The sequence below is a fragment of the Lygodium microphyllum genome, chromosome 13 (assembly GCF_053477565.2).
Source record: "Lygodium microphyllum isolate KBCC chromosome 13, Lygodium_microphyllum_v1.1.10, whole genome shotgun sequence".
Taxonomy (NCBI): Eukaryota; Viridiplantae; Streptophyta; class Polypodiopsida; order Schizaeales; family Lygodiaceae; genus Lygodium; species Lygodium microphyllum.
In genome coordinates, this window is record NC_141147.1 from 891366 (window position 1) to 907125 (window position 15760).

Sequence of the window (15760 nt, forward strand, 5' to 3'; positions counted from 1 at the left end):
ATGCATTGGTCAGCCCAAATTATAGCCCACGAATGTGAAACTTAGCCCATTTGGAGGCAACACTTACCCTCTCTTAGGGAAATGCCAAGCGGCTGTCTCTGTTGAGAGACTGGGAGTATCCTAGTCATCTTTTATGTGTTACCAAACACTAAAGGAGCCGGTGATAAATCACTACTAGGGCGCACTTTCAAAAAGCAGACAAGCTGCAATGTGGACTACAACTTAGACCGCATTCACTTGACCATGGGCAGTGTGCGTATAGTAACTACTTTCAGCAAGGGCCATCTTGTGCCTTCTACAATTGCAGAGCCACCGATGGAGACCCCCACAGCCAAGCCTAAGGATAAGAGTAGGGATGTCTTACCCCGTACCCCAACTGCCAGAAGCAAACCCATCCAAGCTATCCACATGGCCAGGGAGCCCACGCACATATGGGTGCCGAAATGGTGAGCGCCACCTCCTGCTAGACCACAGACACATGCTCCTAAATGCAAAAATTATCAGTCGCAGTCTAAGAGGCAGCCCAAGAACCATCGACATGGGTGCACCGCCACGCCACGTTGGATACCGAAAGATCTCCTGCGAGCACAGGGACACTATGAGGGCAACACCTGGATATGGGTGCCTAAGGTCAAACATTCAAAAGAGTCAAATTTGGGTAGCCCCACTCCAATTGGACAGACCGGCACAGGCAAAGCACAAGTCGCACGGAACGTCAAACCAATAGCGGTGATGGTTAAGGCCACCCAACTCCTTCAGTGTCCCAAACCGGATGATCCAACACCATCCAAGTCAGAAGAGGTGCACACCCCCATGCCCGCTCAAATGAATTGCAGCACGCTCCCTAGGGCACGGGAGCCTGTCGTAGCATTTCCAAATGATCCAAAGTGCACAATTCCATTAACGACGCCTGCAAGGGAGTCACTACTGTCTAGCCCAACTGCTCCATCGCCACCAGCAGGTCTGAAACCTTTGTACGAAAGATGATCCTCGGCCAAGGATCTCGCTGAGACCTCCAGGAGGAATGACGTAGTGATGTGCATCAAGGAGTTGGACGACACCTTCACTACATTCGCTAGAAGCTACGAGAGACTTGACTAAGGACTTCTTGGCAAACCCCTCGCTTCCGATGTTCCCTCGTTGCCATGCACTTGGGAGGACTACGAGTTCACGTGCTTTTGAGCAGTTATGTGATGAGAGGGGTATTAAGTGTTAGTTGACCACCCCCTACACTCCCCCAAAATGGTTTGGCTGAGCAGATGAATAGAACCATCCAAGAGCGTGTACGTAGTATGCTTAGCCACGCAGGCCTACCATAGAGCTTTTGGACTGAGGCAGTTAGTACAACTGTGCATGTCATAAACAGATCACCTTCTAGTGGTTTGGATTTCCAAGTTGCAAAGGAGGTATGGACAGGAAAACCTCCCTCTTGTGCGCATCTCCGTGTCTTTGGATGTGAGGCATTTTTCCATGTGCCTAGGGACAAGAGAAGTAAGCTCGATCCTAAGAGTGTCAAATGTATTTTCCTTGGTTATGGGGATGCAGGGGAGATGGGTTACTATCTCTAGGATCTACAAGCGCGAAAATTCATCCGTAGTCATGATGTAGTCTTCCATGAAGACAAGATGCATCGGCAGCCTGAGAGAGTTGTTGAGATCTGCAAGGTCATATTTCAGGAGGAGCCAAGAGCTCCCGCACAACTAGTTGGACAGCCTACAGCTACAGCAGATGCTCATGGTCAAGGTATTGGACAGACAACTGGGCAGGTAGTAGAGCGACTAGAGACAGACATCCACCTGATAGATTTCAGCCCTTGATGCATTATGTCTTGGTTACAGATGCAGGAGAGCTTTTCACTTATGATGAGGCTATGTGCAGGGGTGACAGTCACTCCTAGGAGAGGGCTATGTAGTCTGAGATAGAATCCTTGTATAAGAATGATACTTGGGATTTGGTTTCCTTGCCTATGGGCAAGAAGGCTTTGCCATGTAAGTGGGTGTACAAGCTAAAAAGTACCCCTGGACACCCCAAGCCAGCATACAAGACTAGACTGGTAGCAAAGGGTTTTAAGCAGGAGCATGGTGTGGACTTTGATGAGGTCTTTTCTCCTGTGGTTAAGATGACCACCCTGCGCTTAGTCTTGGCTTTGGTTGCTCAGCTTGACTTGGATTTATACCAGATGGATGTCAAGACGACTTTCTTACATGGGGACTTGCATGATGAGATTTATATGGAGCAGCCTAAGGGCTTTGCAGAACCTGGCAGGGAGCACCTAGTGTGCAAATTGAAGAAAAGTCTTTATGGCTTGAAGTAGGCACCTAGGGAGTGGTATCATAAGTTTGATGCCTTTATGCAGTCATAGGGATATAACAGGAGTGCTATGGATCCGTGTCTTTACACGAAGAAAGCCCATGATGATTCTTTATTGATTTTGGTACTCTATGTGGATGATATGGTGATAGTAGGGAAAGCTCATGATGAGCTAGATGCTCTTAAGGCTCAGCTCAAGAAGAGCTTTGAGATTAAAGGATCTTGGATAGGCCGCTCACATACTTGGTATGCGCATTAGATGGAATAGGCATCAGGGACTCCTCTACTTGTCACAGAGGGAGTACATTCATAAAGTCCTTGAGCGCTTCCACATACAGGACATAAAGCTTATTGGCTGTCCATTGCCTTCTTATGTGAAGGTATCACATGCTAATTGTCCGCAGACAGATGAGCAGAGGGTCGAGATGGCCAAGATTTCCTATGCATCTGCAATGGGCAGTCTTATGTATGTCGAGATGAGCAGAAATGCAGGCCCTTTCTACTACAGAGGCCGAGTATGTTGTAGCCATTGAGGCTTGCAAGGAGGCCATTTGGTTGGGTCATTTGGTTGCTGACCTTGGTATTGATGCTATCCCTACGTTGCATTCGGATTCTATGAGTGCTATTCAGTTAGCCAAGAATCCAGCCAAGAATCCGGTGTCGAAGGGTTTGTGAAAGCAATGTCGCAACCACAGAGGTTATTGGTCCAAGATAGAAGATCAATCAAACAAGATCAAGATTCAATTTGTGAATGCAATGTCAGAAAATGACCCTATAATCAATTTGTTCAAGTCTTTAGTCTCTTGAATGTGGCAAACAGACTTGTTGGCCTAGTTCTTCGGAAAGGAAAAAGCTTGATAAGTCATAGAGAACTTCCAAAATGTCTTCACGAGTCATTTTCCCCTCTCCATCTGCATCATAGACTTTAAACAAATGGACTTCACTTTCTTTTCGAAGGTTTGCTTTAACACTGAAAAACTGAGAGAAGGGTCACAAAATCCTTGAAATTCAAGCCAACCAACACCTTTATCATTTTCTGTAGTATCATAACAATAAACTCTGGAACTGATAGTAACTTCTTAGCAGAGAAGAAGTCTTTCCCATTACATCATTGAAAACTGAGAGAAAGGCAAAATCTTCCATAGAGGAAGACAATTTCCTATTATGAAACTGTTATAAGAGTCTACAGTGTTCTTGAATGCAGTAGGAGCAACAAGCTCGGGTATACATCTCGGCAAAGGAAACAAGCCATCATCTACATGAAAGGAGACTTCCGCTTCTGATGCGATAAAAAAGCCAGCGTACAAAAGATTGCCTGCTCCAGCACTGTGCGTACGCCCGTAAAGATTCAAAAGCTGTTCTTCTTACCAAGAGCTCCTGTATTGGCTCGCAGATCGTATTCAGATGTCATCACAGTGGAGGACAGTGGGAGTGTTGAAGAAGATGAGGGCCACATACTCCCTTCTCACAGCCTTTTCCAGTGGAAAGCCAGTCCTCTGCACTCGGATGTTGCTCTAGGGAATGCACTCATCAATATGTACAGCAAAGCTAACAGCCTAGAGGATGCAGAAAGGACCTTCCATTTGATGTCCACTCTGGATGTTATATCTTGGAACTCTATGATTACTGCATGTACCCGGCACGGGCAGGGAATTATGGCTCTTGATTACTTTGAACAAATGCAAGTAAGAGGAGTTGAACCTGATCACGTTACATTTCATATACCCAGAGTGGTCGAAGAAAGCAGGCCTTCCAACTGTTTAAGAATGTCGAAGAGTTCGTAAAAGCAGCAAAGTCGCATCCACAGAGGACTTTGAATAATTTCAGAATAGAAGACCAATCAAGTGAATATTGTGTGTATGTTTCAGACTTCAAAATAAAGAGTGAAATCTTGTAAATTCAAGTATTTGTCCAGTTCATCTTATGAGATAATTGACAGCAGCAAATGAGGCTCCTAAAACAGAAACACCAAGAAACAAGCCCGTTTTTGTTCCGAATATGATAGAACCTCCATTTTTGCTTTCTTATCCACTGTTTAGGCTATAAAGGATGTGGTTGAGAAGCTGAACATGGATAAATATAGGATCTGAATACATAACTCAGAAGCTTTTAATTCACTCAAGAAGCCATGGCAATAACATTGCAGAAATATAGCAAAGTTCACTGTCAAAATTCAGTAGCACTTCTGTCTTTGTTGAACTTAGCATTCTCTAGTTTACTGTTTGATCAAATCCAATTCTTGCATTAAAAGCAGTGTATAAACAAGCTGTTAATAGAAGAGATCCTCTCTGATTTAAAGACTGGCGGTTATAGCCAAAGTATATACAACATCCGATTGAAAATGCTGAGTACATTCATTTTCATGGCAGGACCGGTATGGACAAAATCTGTCTTTCTTTAGGTATTCGGAATAATGAATGAGATACTTTTCAGTAAATCGAGTTGATCAATGGTTCTTATTCAGTCATTCAGGATCCCAAGTTGATCCATCGGATTAATAAGAACATCATCACTGTAATGATAGAGAAGCTTTGTAGTAAAGGCGTCATCGGTAAAGAAAAATTCGATCCCCCATGGGAATCCCATTCCTGACGAGGTGATGCTTTCGTTTTTCTCCAGACTTCCCAATGTAAACCTTCCTATTCATCTCAGTGCGGTGATAACCATTCTGTTCAGCCCTCTTCTTTTCTGGATCACATTTGTTGTAGTACTATTCCACATCTAAAGTAAGAACTTTGATTAAGTCTGCCCATCTACCTTTGTAATCCAGGAAAAAAAATATCCTCAATGCTTCTCGGAATGACGCTTGCTCCTCCACGAAGTTTGCTTGATTTTCAGCTTCTAGATCCTCAGCAACGTGTCAATAGCCTGGTTGGCTTCACCAAGAGTGTTCATGGCAGAGCGTATGCTCACGAGCATATCTCCTTTCCTTTGAAGCAGCAGAGCAGCAACGTCCTCCCTTCTTCCCTTCTAACGGCCTTTCAAAATCAAAGGAGGTTCAAACAATCTGGCTCCTTATAATACAGCCTTGATCCTTGTGCAAGAGCTGAGGCTTCTCATGGCCGTCTCTGGATCCTCTTCATCTCGTTCCACCCCTTTGACTGCAAGTCGCCGTTGTCAGCTTCGTTCTGACTATTTTCTTATTATCAGTGTTCGTTTCCTCCGAGCTCCGTAACATTCGATTGAAGAAGGTACCATCAAGGAGAGGACCACCACTCGGCTGTCGAAGGTGCAAGAAGTGAAGCCTCACCAGTTGCAGAGGGTGACGTCAGGGGGGGGAGGCTCCAAGAGGATTCGAGGACAGAGGTGGGATCGACCTGCTACCTTCAGGTCCAGAGGGAGTTACCGTTACTGAAAAGGTCATGGCCGGCTTCCAGAAGCAAGGCTCCCTCATCTCGCACTTAAATGTTGGGAAAACCAATTAATGGGAGAGAATTAAGAAGGAAGACGCCTGCAAACGACATATATGTGCTGAAGGGTTACAGTTGCTCAAAGATGAAGAGGCATGAAGAAGACAAGCTGCAATAACACCCGGTGGAACCAGACAGAAGATCAGAGCCAAGTTTTGCTTCTTCAAAGGCAGTAACAATCGAGAAGTTTGAACTCCTGGGCCATGGGCGGACACAGCGCGTCGTCACCTCCCGAGCCTTCCTTGACGTTAAAATTGCCACCCAGCACTTCCTGTTCCACACCCCATCAATTCTCTGTTTCTCCCCTAAACCGAACTGGTAGAGAATTCGTACCCTCAGAGATACCAGTGACCACTGCAATGCTCCCACCGTTCAAGGTTTACATCTCCCAGAGATAGTTGCACTGATCGCAACACAGATAATCTCTGAGATGAATCCGCCGAGAACTTCCTCCCTGATTCCGTCAACATCCGTTTCTTCATAACCTCCTTGTAGATTTCAAGTTCAGAGACTCGGAGCCGAAATTCCCCGCTACCCCTCCTCATTTAGCATTCTATCTTTTATGTTCCTGAAACGCATGCGCACCATCCTCCTCTTCCCAATTCGTCCCGTACTCTCCTCCCCTGTTTCTGCCTCTTCGTCCCGCCCAAAATGCCTCCTTTTAAAAATAGCTCAAAAGCTTTTTCTTTCCAGCCTGATCCACATCTTCTTTATCCCCTTGTTCTAAAGACTCTATCCTTGGCAATTCTTTTGCAGTTCCGTTACAACTAGTAGAGACAGTGTTACCAAGTATATATTTACCATCCTCTACAACCTTTTGATTCTTTCCACACACATTCTTCTTTTCTTTCTTTTCAGCTAGACCATTACCTAAAGCAGGATAACTCGCACGTGCATCAGCTTGTTTGCCTTCAGTATTTGCCACTAATTCTCCTGAGGTAAACCTCAAATAACACTAGGTTCAGCATCAGTTACTTTGGTCCCTGATTGACCAGAAAAAAAATCTGAATTTCCCCTTCCTTTGGACTAAGATCTGCAGGTAAGCTTTCCACACCTTTATTTGCATGTTTCTTCTTCCTTTTTGGCAGTTGCATCTCGGGTTACCAATCTACCAAAATTACTTATTCTTCTCCGTCTTCGGCATAGAATGAAAGATCAAACATAACAACTAAGTATGTACAAAGTATTAAATCACACACATGACTTTTGGGTGGTTTGCACACCTCAAATGCGCAGCAATACGACATCCACCCCCTCTAATCCTGCGCATCCTCCGGATGGGCCAACTACCCATGATCATTATCATCAAGATCCACAAACAAATCAATCTCTTCATTATGCATTTCCGGTAGATCAACAAGATATCCAGCCATATCATCTGTCTCTTCCATTGGAGTTTCTTGTCGTTGCTCTTCTCTTGAAAATTCTTCCAATGCATAATCCTCATCATCTCTTTTCTTGAAAATCTTGATTCTTTTTCCAGCAATAGGCACTCTAAGCACTGTCCCATCCAATTCAGTCAGCTCATATGTTGCATTATCAAAGACATGTCTGACTATGTATGGCCCAAACCATCTTTTCACCATCTTCCGAAGTGCAGTATGCTGATTTTCAAGGCTGCTAACAAAGACCAAAACCCAATCTCCCTCTTCTATTGCTCTAGGCCGCAAGCGATGCCTGCTATCAAACCTGTCCTTGTTCCTTAGTCTAGCAACTTTCAACCTGTCAATAGCTAGCTGAATATCCTCAGGTCTCCTCTCCAACTGTCGAATCCGAAGAGCTAAGAGCTCCTCTCTCGTCAAGTCCTCCTGCCAAGGTAAAACTGACCAAGTCAAAGCACAAGTCTCAATCGGCATAACAGGTTTCTGACCATACATCAACTCTGCAGGCATATATCCTGTGGTAACACTATGAGTCGTACGATCAGCCCACAAAGCAAATGGTAGAAGTCTTGGCCATTCTCCAATCCGTCCTCTGAATGCTTTGGCTAATGCTTTCACTATTGGCGGATGCCCTCTTTCACTCTTCCCATTTCCCTCTGGATTGTATGCTGTGGTTAGAGCCAATTTGATTCCTGGCTGAGAGAAAAACTCCCTAGCTTCATCTGCATCCAATTCACCACGATCCGCAGTGATCTTACCCACACAACCATACCTGCAGAAAATTTCCTCCAATAAGAACGTACACACTGCACTAGTGGTCTTCGTTCTCAAAGATCTGCCCTCAACATGATTGGTAAGATCCTCTCTAGCCAAAACAATGTACCTCATCTGCCATAGACCCATAGGCATGGTAACCAAATCAACTACCCACTTATAATGAATGCATAGTGGATAGGTCGGATGAAGCTCATCTCTATGACGCACTACTGAATACATCTGGCAGTCTCTGCAAGTCTCAACAAAGTGAGAAACATCTCTGTACATGCCTTTCCACCAATATTTCTCCCTGATTTTCTCATAAGTAGCCCATACTCCTCTATGACCAGCCCAAGGACTCTCATGAAACTCCCTCATCACCTGTAACTGTGTCTCTCTATCGCAGACAACCCGCAAAGGTAATCCGCCTCTTTTCTTCGGATGCTTCCAAAGAAATCCGTCCTTGAGAAAATAACCATAGGCTTTCCTTCTGATCTTCTTGAACTCTTCATCTGTCCATTCATCTCTTTTGCTTAGTGTACTAAGGTACCTGCCAATCTGCAACCAATCTCCAATATAGAGCTCTTCTGTGAAAGCCACAATATCATAAACATGACAAACATGATCAACCATAGTGGCTGAAATTTCTGCATCATCCTCTTCTGCAAGTAGAGTCTCCTCATCTTCATACCTGGCTCTAGACAACATATCAGCCACTGGATTATCTTTCCCTGCTATGTGTTTAAATTCCGGATTTAATGACTTGATGTATGCAATCCATCTCAACATGGCTATATCCGGAGTAGAGCAACTCGTAATCATACCAATCAATGGCAAGCAATCTGTCTCTACCACAACTGAAGCTCCAATAAAGTACTCCTTGTCACATTTGAGAGCCGTCACAATCCCCAATAACTCCCTTTTGATTTGCGGATATCTCCTCTGTCTCTCATTTAGGACTTTCGCCCCAAACCGAATAGCATACCTATTTCCATCTGCATCATCTTGACCCACAGCCCAACCTATGCCAATTGGACTAGTGTCAACTGTCAATACAATAGGCCTATCACAATTATAATCCGCTTTCCTGAGAGTAGGAGCATTCTGCAATAACTTCTTCAATTTCCGCATGGCTCTAGTGTGGCTCTCATCCCAATAAAATTTCTGCCCCTTCCGAAGCAGCTGATACAAACAATCTGCAATGTGTGCAAAATGAGGTATCCAAATCATATAAAACACGCAAGCTCCAATGAATCTCCGTACCTCAGAAGTAGTAGAACAATACTCTGCAATCTTGCCTATAGCATTCACCTTATCAGGTGAGGGTTTCCTACCATAATATCCACACATATGCCCAACAATGACAACCTCATTCACTCCAAAAACAGATTTTTGCCCTGAAAGTGTCAAGTTCACTTCTTCTAACCTGGCCAAAATCTTCTCACATGCTGAAATATGATCAGCCACAAAGTACCTGCATCCCTGCTCATTTAGGCTCTCATTCTTCTCTTCTTCTGCACACCCCTTAATGGGCACATCATCCAAGAAAGGCATAGTAAGCTGAGGTATGTAATCACAAAGGACCTTATGCATGGCATTCATCATATGCGCAACAGAATTAGTGGCACCTTGAGGCAAGGTACACATCCTCACAAGCCCAATAGGAGTTCTCATGGTGGTTATGTCCCTGCTTTCCAAAGCCAGCTGAAACTGATCATATCCTGAATACAAATCACCCAAAGAATAGATGGCACGTCCAGCAAATGCCTCTGCAAACTCATCCACAACTGGACCAATACCAACATTCCTGATAGTAACCCTGTTCACTGGCTGCATGTCCTGAATAAATCGAAGAGTACCATTCTTCTTTGGAACTGTAAACCACCTGTTTGAGTATGGTGCAGATGAAGGCTCAAGGATTCCCATCCTGATCTTCTCATTCAATAAATCAATCAGCTTTGGCAAGTGTGCTTTAGGCACTGGAATAGGTCAGAGATTCCATGGAATATGAGGAATAGTAAAAATAACCATAGGAGCAACAATATCAGGATTCACACATCCAATCTCATGTGGGACAAAAGCAAATCCCCTTCCATGACGCTCAAGCATCTCCTAAAAGCATTGCTTCTCCATGGGTAACAAGAAATCACCATTTCCAATTTTCAATTCAGCAAGTGTCTCTGCTGAAAATTTATGACCAATATGCTCCGGATTCCTCAAAATTTGCTGTTTAGCAGCCCTCTCTATTTGCTGATCACTGTCAGGTGGAAGCGGTACAGCAACCGGCTTCACCTTCTTATCCACAGTTTTGTATTTCGTGTCAACCCTGGCTTCATTATGCTCTTCTCCATTACATAAACCTTGCTGTAAATCAGCAATTCTGCACTCCAATGGCTGAATATTCTCAGCCCTCTGCTCTATGGACTGCATAGGAACAGCCCCAAACTCTGAATGCTGAAATATTTCAGCAGTAAACTCTGTTGGCTGAAAATTTTCAGCCCTCTGTCTCTCTGAAAGCTGATCATAACCAGCTAGAAACTCTGTTTGCTGAATTTCTTCAGCACTCAATACTCTTTGCTGAGTTACCTCAGCCTCTGACTCAATCTGTGACACAAAATCTGCAATTTCATGAAACATGTCCAGGGACTGCACTAATACATTACCATGACAATTCAGCATATCAATTTTCAGCATATCTCCCATCTCTGTCATTGTATCTGTACAAATCACACTATCATACATACCATCTATGTGCTCATCATCCTCCAAAATTCCTACATTTTTCAAATTTTTCTCCTTCCTGCATATATACTGCCTGGCAGCTCTAGGCAACCTAGAAGTCTTCTGATAACTCATTGAACTGTTTGCTGAAATCCCAACATAACCGGAGGAGAAAACACTGCTGCTGCCAGGAGGCGAGAACTCCAATCTCCTCTCCTCTGTACCACCGTCGTCTCACGAAACGGCGGTACCTAATGAAAACCCGAATCCCTCACAGTGGGTAAGGGTGCATCTCTGAGAGTATCCCTGTTTCTAACATGATTCACACATACAGTCATAAACTGAACTGCTCTCATACCATCTTTACTGCGAATCCGTGCATAAGCAGATCCATCATCCATGACCTTTGTCTCCATGCGCATCTCTGTAATGAATGGCTGTCCAAGAATTATGGGATAAGAGCATGAATCCTGCACAAAGAAATGAAAATCCTCCTCTACATCACCAATAGAAACCCTGACACTAGGGCAAGCAGCATATAAATCACCTGCAGTGTTATTGGCGGCTCTCATACGCCACCCATGCTCTACATCCATAGGCCATCTGTTACTCTCATAAACTCCACGAACAATGAGATTAATCTCTGAACCATGATCAACCAATGCAACATAAGGCACCTGTTTTTCTCCAACCTTTACCATCGTCTCTGTAGTTGCCCTAGCCCAATGGCTCCGCGAAAAGTGACTACGCGGTATCAAAATAGGCTCATCAATTTCAGCATAATGCATAGGCTGAACCCTCTTCTCTACCTGCGGCAAAACAGAAGCATTATCAACCATAACCTCATCATCATCCTCATCCAACTCTCCAATCAAAACTCCCTGTGTATCAGTGGTAGCCAATGCATGTCTTTTCCTCTTCAGGACCTCCTGAAACTGATCCTGAAACTCTCTTTTTGAGATGCCCAAAATCTCGGAAATAGTAAAAGTCACCTCACTGCCAAGTATCTTATCATTAAAGATTTTCTTCATATCTCTAGATGTCTCAATATCGGACATCAATCTGAATCCTGGCTGCTTTCTCTCTCTAGGCTCTTGCCTCTTTTCCCTCTTTTGAGCATCCTCCATCTGTCGATCTGGCCCTGATCGTGAAGACGGTCCTGCAGTAGGTGGAGTAACAAACTCACCCCCTCTAGTCTTCTTGGCTGCACTTGGATTGTCTTCATCCCTCTTACGCTTCTCCTCAACAAATACATCTGCACCATGAGATTTATCCAAATAAGCATAAATAGAATACCTGTCAACAGGCGAGTCCCATCCTGTCTCTGATCTGATGCTAGAGCCTGCGCTAGTCAAAACAGCTTGCTGAATTTTCCCCTTATTTGCAGTCTCCATAGCATAAGTCCATAGTGCGGACTGAGTCTCCGATCCCTTCTCAATCTGTACTCCATATGCAGAAGCATCACCTCTAGCCGTCACATAAGAAGTACGCACAGCCATGTCCTCCACTAACTTCTTCATTCCACCTTTACCAAAGTTGGTAGCAAGTGGAGCTCCTGTCTCAGTCAACCAAATCTTACCATCTTGCCCCCAATATACCAAATTCTGCCTCCTTGCATCCTAGAAAGAGTCACAATCCCTGCAATGCTGATGCTCTGTACTATCACACCAAATACATCTCCGATCTCTCCTAGGAGCACTAGGAGCACTCCTAGGTGCAGTAGGAGCACTAGAAGAAGTAGTAGGCACAGTTGAAGCAAACTGCTCCTTCAACTTACCCACCAACTCCGCTTTGACTGACTCAAGTGTCAAATCTGTGATACCTTTGATTATGTCATCAAGAGAAGTAGGCACCGATGGAGCGGATGGTTTTGGAGCAGAAGGTGTAGGCATCGGTCGTGGAACAGGAGGAATAGGTGGAGTAGAAACAGTAGGCACTGGCATAGGCCAAGAAACTGGCTGAGGAGGAGAAGAAATAACAGGGATAGAAGTAGGCATAGGAGCAGATGATGGTGTAGGTGTCATGGAACCATTCTGTAGGCGAGTCTTCCATATCCTCCTCTTAGTCAATGTCGAGACTGCATCCTGAGCATCCTGCCAATCAGTTTTAAGACCCATAGGCTTTGTGCGATCTTCAAGAAGCTCACCCAATTCTTCTTGAAGAGCAGGATCTGCAGCTTGCAAGAAAAGTTCAACTTTTTCAACATCTAATGCTCTTTGTTCAATGGCATCAAGCTGACTATACCTTTCCTCAAATTCTCGAATCAACTCCGAAGCAGCAAGACCTTTGTTTGGCATGTAGACCCACTCTCGGAATGACCGTCGAGTAGCCATACCAAAGTCCTCAAGGAAGTATTCTTCTTTTAGTGCCTTCTTAAAATCTTGCCAATGTGTATTTTGAATAAATAAATCAGTCACCTTTGTCCTCAAAGCAGGTGTGACAAGACGAAGAAAGTACTTACTCATAAGTCCTGCAGGAACTCCAAAAAACCCCATCTTGATCTCATATGTCTTCAAATATGCTGAAACATTACGCCCGTCAAATAGCTTCTTCTCACTCTCAACTGCTTCAATAGCCTTAGTCGCGCTGTTTGCATTCTCCTGCTCCGAATAGAGTTGCCTTTGCTGAGACAACTGTTGTTGATGCAATTGTTGTTGCTGCTGCATATACATTTGTGTTTGTTGATTTTGGAGCTGCATATACATGGACATATTCTGCAAAATCTGTTTTAGATCCTCCGTTGAAGTACTTGACGCAGCAGTCATAGATGGAGCTAGAGTAGACGCAGCTGGAGTTGAAGAAGAAGCTGAAATAGAGGCTGAAGAGTCTCCCATCCTGAAATTTCTGCGACGCTTTCACGTCGGGTTCACCAAAGAATGTCGAAGAGTTCGTAAAAGTAGCAAAGTCGCATCCACAGAGGACTTTGAATAATTTCAGAATAGAAGACCAATCAAGTGAATATTGTGTGTATGTTTCAGACTTCAAAATAAAGAGTGAAATCTTGTAAATTCAAGTATTTGTCCAGTTCATCTTATGAGATAATTGACAGCAGCAAATGAGGCTCCTAAAACAGAAACACCAAGAAACAAGCCCGTTTTTGTTCCGAATATGATAGAACCTCCATTTTTGCTTTCTTATCCACTGTTCAGGCTATAAAGGATGTGGTTGAGAAGCTGAACATGGATAAATATAGGATCTGAATACATAACTCAGAAGCTTTTAATTCACTCAAGAAGCCATGGCAATAACATTGCAGAAATATAGCAAAGTTCACTGTCAAAATTCAGTAGCACTTCTGTCTTTGTTGAACTTAGCATTCTCTAGTTTACTGTTTGATCAAATCCAATTCTTGCATTAAAAGCAGTGTATAAACAAGCTGTTAATAGAAGAGATCCTCTCTGATTTAAAGACTGGCGGTTATAGCCAAAGTATATACAACATCCGATTGAAAATGCTGAGTACATTCATTTTCATGGCAGGACCGGTATGGACAAAATCTGTCTTTCTTTAGGTATTCGGAATAATGAATGAGATACTTTTCAGTAAATCGAGTTGATCAATGGTTCTTATTCAGTCATTCAGGATCCCAAGTTGATCTATCGGATTAATAAGAACATCATCACTGTAATGATAGAGAAGCTTTGTAGTAAAGGCGTCATCGGTAAAGAAAAATTCGATCCCCCATGGGAATCCCATTCCTGACGAGGTGATGCTTTCGTTTTTCTCCAGACTTCCCAATGTAAACCTTCCTATTCATCTCAGTGCGGTGATAACCATTCTGTTCAGCCCTCTTCTTTTCTGGATCACATTTGTTGTAGTACTATTCCACATCTAAAGTAAGAACTTTGATTAAGTCTGCCCATCTACCTTTGTAATCCAGGAAAAAAAATATCCTCAATGCTTCTCGGAATGACGCTTGCTCCTCCACGAAGTTTGCTTGATTTTCAGCTTCTAGATCCTCAGCAACGTGTCAATAGCCTGGTTGGCTTCACCAAGAGCGTTCATGGCAGAGCGTATGCTCACGAGCATATCTCCTTTCCTCTGAAGCAGCAGAGCAGCAGCGTCCTCCCTTCTTCCCTTCTAACGGCCTTTCAAAATCAAAGGAGGTTCAAACAATCTGGCTCCTTATAATACAGCCTTGATCCTTGTGCAAGAGCTGAGGCTTCTCATGGCCGTCTCTGGATCCTCTTCATCTCGTTCCACCCCTTTGACTGCAAGTCGCCGTTGTCAGCTTCGTTCTGATTATTTTCTTATTATCAGTGTTCGTTTCCTCCGAGCTCCGTAACATTCGATTGAAGAAGGTACCATCAAGGAGAGGACCACCACTCGGCTGTCGAAGGTGCAAGAAGTGAAGCCTCACCAGTTGCAGAGGGTGACGTCAGGGGGGGGAGGCTCCAAGAGGATTCGAGGACAGAGGTGGGATCGACCTGCTACCTTCAGGTCCAGAGGGAGTTACCGTTACTGAAAAGGTCATGGCCGGCTTCCAGAAGCAAGGCTCCCTCATCTCGCACTTAAATGTTGGGAAAACCAATTAATGGGAGAGAATTAAGAAGGAAGACGCCTGCAAACGACATATATGTGCTGAAGGGTTACAGTTGCTCAAAGATGAAGAGGCATGAAGAAGACAAGCTGCAATAACACCCGGTGGAACCAGACAGAAGATCAGAGCCAAGTTTTGCTTCTTCAAAGGCAGTAACAATCGAGAAGTTTGAACTCCTGGGCCATGGGCGGACACAGCGCGTCGTCACCTCCCGAGCCTTCCTTGATGTTAAAATTGCCACCCAGCACTTCCTGTTCCACACCCCATCAATCCTCTGTTTCTCCCCTAAACCGAACTGGTAGAGAATTCGTACCCTCAGAGATACCAGTGACCACTGCAATGCTCCCACCGTTCAAGGTTTACATCTCCCAGAGATAGTTGCACTGATCGCAACACAAATAATCTCTGAGATGAATCCGCCGAGAACTTCCTCCCTGATTCCGTCAACATCCGTTTCTTCATAACCTCCTTGTAGATTTCAAGTTCAGAGACTCGGAGCCGAAATTCCCCGCTACCCCTCCTCATTTAGCATTCTATCTTTTATGTTCCTGAAACGCATGCGCACCATCCTCCTCTTCCCAATTAGTCCCGTACTCTCCTCCCCTGTTTCTGCCTCTTCGTCCCGCCCAAAATGCCTCCTT